Source organism: Bidens hawaiensis, unplaced genomic scaffold (genome assembly GCF_021521415.1).
Source record: "Bidens hawaiensis isolate Kalapana, Puna unplaced genomic scaffold, B.hawaiensis_p1.1 tig00002507_1, whole genome shotgun sequence".
Classification (NCBI taxonomy): Eukaryota; Viridiplantae; Streptophyta; class Magnoliopsida; order Asterales; family Asteraceae; genus Bidens; species Bidens hawaiensis.
The window spans coordinates 652,765-658,917 of NW_027491137.1; positions in this window are offsets into that span (position 1 = coordinate 652,765).

A 6,153-nucleotide genomic window follows, 5' to 3' on the forward strand; every position below is an offset into this window, starting at 1 on the left:
TTTGAGTTGTGAAAACTCTAGAAACTCATTCTTAATCACATGTTTTTAATTAATGTTTAAATCTTGTGGTTCACAATTAAAGTGAATAAAAAATGTAAATATAAATATAACTTTTTCTCTCTCCTGAAAACATATATAAAAATTAGTAAAAAAATGTTAAAAAATAGCAAAACATTTTTTTTCGATGTTTCGATATTTTGTATTAAATGTTACAACATATATTACATGTAACAAAAAAAACGATGTTACATAGGGTTTTCATGGGTTTTCATAACTCAAATGGGTTTTCATTTTAACTTTACCCTATATATATATGTCCCAAATTTAACTTGCTTTGTCTCCCTTCCATATTTCAAAAGTTGGCAAATTCTACCCAAAATATAACCACGTAATCACTTTTTTTTTGGAACGGGAAACTTCATTCAAATAACTAGTAAGACGCTAGAATCAACAATAGCATCACATGTGCAGTAACAATAGCACCCACTACTGGAGCTACCAGAAGAACTAACCAAAACCACTACAGACCCAGACGTCCCACCAATATTAGAGATAGAGATCGGTAGTGATGGGGTCGAGCCGTCATCTCTAAGCCATCCTATGTTCGAACTAAACATGGGGCTACTGTGTAACAACCCTGATTTTAGGGGTTGAAAATTTTTTTAGACACATCAAACTGTATGGGCAATCGAGGAATCCAAATTTCACTAATATAAATAATCATAGGGATTAATTTGATAAGTTAGACAATTATAATGATTACTTCGTAAAGTAAAACGAACATATATGACGTATGAAACATCGATATAACATTTCTAGTCTAGCTACGTGATGTAGTACCAGAAGATGACCAAGTAGTGAATGAAATATAATATTGATTAGCATCAATAGATAAATAAAGTATAATGTTGTGGTTATCTGGGTACAACGTTAAAGATTAACGAGTTAGTTCGTGTAAGCAACCGACATCTATACCATTGATAGTCATGACCACCTTTGTGAAATAATATTATAGTAAGTGTTAAGATTATTTGTCTAATACGAATATTTCCTGTTAATTGAAACATTAATAATACACAATACTTTTTCAGATTAAGAACGCGGTACAAGCGGCGTCATCCCTTAAAACCGGTTATGTGAATATACTTGTATCAATGTGATATATGTGCTACTTGATAATTATATAGAGTATATTAATTGTAGTTAGCTCATATGCGTGGTACGCTTAGACGAGCATTTGACACCAACTAAATAACTAAGTAAATATGAGTATGTATTTACTTAACATTGAATTAAGGTTATTACTAGAAAGTTATGTTATTAAACCATAATAGTAAGTTGTAAAATTCATAAACAAGATACATAGAGATGACACGACAGTTCACGTGTGTGATCTAACGTTGCGACATAATTTGTAGAACGACTAGAGTATTATACAAACACCTAATTTTAGTTTGGAACATACGCGCTTAATATTGTTACTAGTCTTGACGAAAGAATATATAAACTACTAACTCAAGAGCGGAGCATTAAACAAGTAAGTGAATCGTATGCTGTATCCTACGCTGCGTATTCTTCTATAAGATCAATTTTGTTATAACCAGTAATTATTAATTATAAAATCCAGAATTTTATTACATTAAAAACTATAACAAAGTAAACTAATTTATGGATTGGCGGTGGAGAAACCGATTACATGCAATCCATTTAAAAGCCTAACATATCTAATGCAATATCTTAGAGCATTCTCATCCAACCCCTCATTTTATGTGAGAGGTGTTTTTATAATTTAGAGAGTGATTCAGGGTGTTGTGAGTGAAGAGTTTTAATATTTTAGAAAAAGTAGTGATTTTTCTGTATATTTGAAAAGTTACTGTTCACCCCCTATATTTTGAAAGTGGTTGTGAGTGAAGGAAAGAGAAAATGTAGTGATAAAATGTATAAAAAGTATTATTTAATTGAAACAGAGAGAGAAAATATAGTGAGTTTTAGTGTAATTTTTGATTTAGAGATAAAGGGTGGGATGAGAATTCTCTTAACCCAACCATTTAATGTTGAAATCCACAAACCTACCATTCATGCTCCCAAGGTCCTGCCATCTTTTCTTTATGAAGAAACCTTCATTATTAATGTTATTTAATATAACAAAATCACAATAGTTGCCTCTCTACGTCCTAGTGTTTATCTCCCATCCAATCTTCTCCATTGCAAGAGCTTAGTAAACCATCATAAAAGGGTTCGGACAGGCTACGCGACGGAGCTGTGGCGACGACCACAGGAGAGGAGCATGGAGGCGTAAGTGTTGGTGCTATCAGGTGATTCACGATGGTATTAGCTCAACCACTAGCAACAGCCGTCTAGGATTGCACCTAGCTCGCCGGTACAGAATGTTGTTTACATAAATAGAAGCAGTAGCGGCGACAAACTGTATTATAGTTTCGACGACCAATGATCTCCGATGGGGCTCCCATTCATGTCAACAAGGCGAACGGACAGGGTGGTGCTAGGCCACCTACGGCAGTTAGGGTAGAACACGCTTGGTGTGTACGACTTTCCGGTGACCCGCTTGATTATCCGGCAAAGCAAGGCCTTCCAGCAGCTACGATGATGAAGAGGAGGCTGGAGTGTTTGGGTTCAGGTTGGGTTAGCTTGCATTAACAAGTCTATGATGAATCGGGTATTCGGTTAACTTACCTAACTCGAGTAAGGTATAGAAAATGCCATTAGTATTTCATTTACTTAAAACCTGCCTACCTTATTTACTCGTTGCGCGCCCAGTTGAGCTCTCGTTAGATAAAAACCGACAACCATATAAAAATAAACAAAGATAACTTGTAGATTAACTAAACCAAATGTCTAACTAGTTTAAAACCGAATATTTGACTTGTTGACAAAACCGAATATGTGATTGGTTTAAAAATGTATATAAATTAAAATAAATAAAGTTGCTAATATCGTGTCAAGACAACGAAACTGGTTACCAAGTTCGTTGCTAAAACCAAATTAGTCTAAATAATATTTTATCAATCTAATTTGTCACCAAATTAGTCTAAATAATACTAACATATAAAATTATAACTTTTACAGTAAATATTAATTAGAAAATATTATATTTAAAACAATTTAAATAAAATATAATTGCTTAAACGATAACTTTAAACCGAACGGTTAGTCGGTCTTATAAGAACTTTGTTTTAAACTATGGATTTCAAACTAAAATTTAAGATAATTATTATAACTTTTAATTTATTATTTGACGTGCTTCCGTCATAATAAAATATAACAATTTATTTTTAAAACAAAATGATACGCGTTTATGCGTTATTTGTGTTTTTAATCACAAAATAGATGTTTGAAAATGAAAACATATGAAGTGATGTCTCCTTACAGAAAATTTACAAGAAATGTTTTATCATAGCTATATAAAATAATTTACATTGCCTTATTTTGCAAGAAACGACAATTAAACGAGAGATATATGGTTAAACCGACACGAACCGAACAAAGTATTTTATAAAATATAAAAGCGGAAACCCTTATAATGTTTTGTTAAGTTATTTTTTATATAATTTATTTATGTTTTAATTATTATTTACTTGAAAACATTTGGTGATATTTCTATACTTCAATTAATGCGTTTTGCCGCTTAAACGAAGTACAGGGACCAAAACCTTACAATTGAAACTTGCTATAATTTCCAGAACTTACACTAATATTTTTATGATATGCCAATATAAATGAGGAGTCATAAGATAAAAGGTTTTGGTTTACGAAAGCGTAATTATAAGTTGTTACACGTGAAACCGACAATATCGGCAATAACTGGCATTGTCGTCCTTTATGAAATAAAGACATGTTTTTTTTCCCTAATAAAAACATTAAGGTTATTGGTGTTAGTAAATTGTGATAGGCTATGGTAGTTCTACATCTGAAAATTTACAGATAACCAAACTTACTAAAAATATTGACTTTGTCAAAACTTGCAAGGCGTATATTATAATTCTCACTTGCTATACATGAGTTATATGACCAATTGCTTGACGTAGATACTATAAACGTATTTATGTATGAACTTTCCTAAAAAGGAAACTTTGATTGCTTAGAACCTAGTACTTTGGTTAACGTAAACATGAAGTTGACTCATATATAGTACTAGGGAAGGTTATTAGAACCGATATTAGTTTAGCTAAGGGTTGACATATGATTAGTTAACATGGGGAAACTTAACTTAACAATTAACGATCGACAGTAAGTCATAACACTTAAACATACCGGAAGAGCTCAATCGAACGGCAACGCCAATAACAAATATTACATTGTTATCAAATTACTTATTGTTATATACACACTAGGCTTACTTGGTGGTGTCTAGCATTGTTGCAAGCTCATAGATTATCGTTCATTTAAACATATTGCATACGGACTGAGGTGAGTTTCGCGCTGCCCTTTTTACTTAAACTTTTTAGGCTGGATACATGCTGGTTTTACTTATGGTGTGATGTTTATCAAGACTTGTTTTCTGCCATGATTTTGTCCCACTTAAAATTACACAATCATTAACTCAGGGAGTGAGCCTATAGCCCATATGGGTAGTACTATTCGGGAGACCCCCACGCACAGTGACCCTATGTCGGGTAAACCACACTGAGGTCTGCGGACCGTTGTGGCATATGACCTAAACGTTTGGATTATTGCTTGGCAGAGTAATAATCGGGGACGAGTGTTGTTCGGTTATAAGTTGAGGGGAGGCTTATGATCGAATGCAGGATTGGTTGTGGACTTGATTGATGTGCACCATGCTTTATGCTTACATACACGCAACTTTAACACTTTTATAATGTTTATGCGAGCTAAACTCACAAACTCACCAACTTTTTAGCTGACGCTTTTTAGCATGTATTCAGGTACTATGTGGATAGCAATTTGGATTGGCATTATAATGAGAATGCCTAAGGATATAGGCATATGCCGAACATGAATAATGAAGATTAGATGCCAAGAAGATTAGTAAAACCTACCATAGGACTTCAACAGTGTCAAAAAAGAGATAGTTGTGTAGTTATACCTTGCCTTAAATACTTAGTGCAAATGATGTAACTTATTTTTCTCAATAATATTTCGTTGTTTACGCTTGGTACCAATTTTTCCATAAAACGCTCAGACCCCCATGACAGGGTGTGACAGATGTAAGTAGCAAATGCCGATAAATCGGCATAAAAGGATAAGTTAGTGCTAGTTAGTGTAAATGATTGCGTGCCTAGATGTGTTTACACGTTAAAAGCAACATCGATTGAGAGTTCTTGCTATTCTCCTAATGAGTTCATGATGATACCAGTGACCCTTATTATAAGCCAGACAAAATGACTGACACCGACCCTCAAAAGACGACTTGTGACAATATATATACTACCTACGGCACATGGAAAAGAACACTGGTGGACAGAAGCTTAAGTCAGAGGGAGGGGGGGGGGGGGTAGAGACCCCCACTTAGCTTTCACTAGCCCTTAGTAATATCAAATTTTTGTAGTGTTAAATCTTGTTAAAAAATATTAGGTCCCCTATAGTTTTCTTTTAGCCCCCCAAGTTCTAAATTTCTCTCAAGTCTCAACCCAATAAATAAGCCCAACCCATTGAAAAACTCCATTTGTTAGTGATCAAATAAGAAAAATAGAAGAACAAAAGGCCTAGCATAGACAACTCAAGCGATCAAGCCGTTGTCGACCATATTCCAACCGAAATCAGAAGGGATATTAGGTTCGATATAGTTTGGTGAATTTGAGTAGTCGCATTATCGCAAGCATCCAATTAAAATCAAACACGATATATCAGGTTGGTATGGTTTGAGTAATTGGGTTTTTTTTGTTGTTTGAGCATTGTGAGAGTTCAGTTAATATTGTTTTAATTTTTATCTTTTAAATTTAATTGCTCGATTTATATAAAATAAAACTGAAAGTCGTATAAAATAAAATTGAAAATGATTGAATTTTTTGCTTAAATTTGTTGTCTAAGTGGTGTCATGTAACATTTTTATAATTGAAACTCTGGGCCTAACTTAGTTGATTCAGATCTTCCTTAGTTAAGAGTTTTGGATTATCAACCTTGTCAAAGAGATTAGATACGAAGAAGTGTTTCTTATTGTTTGTCTCCCACTGA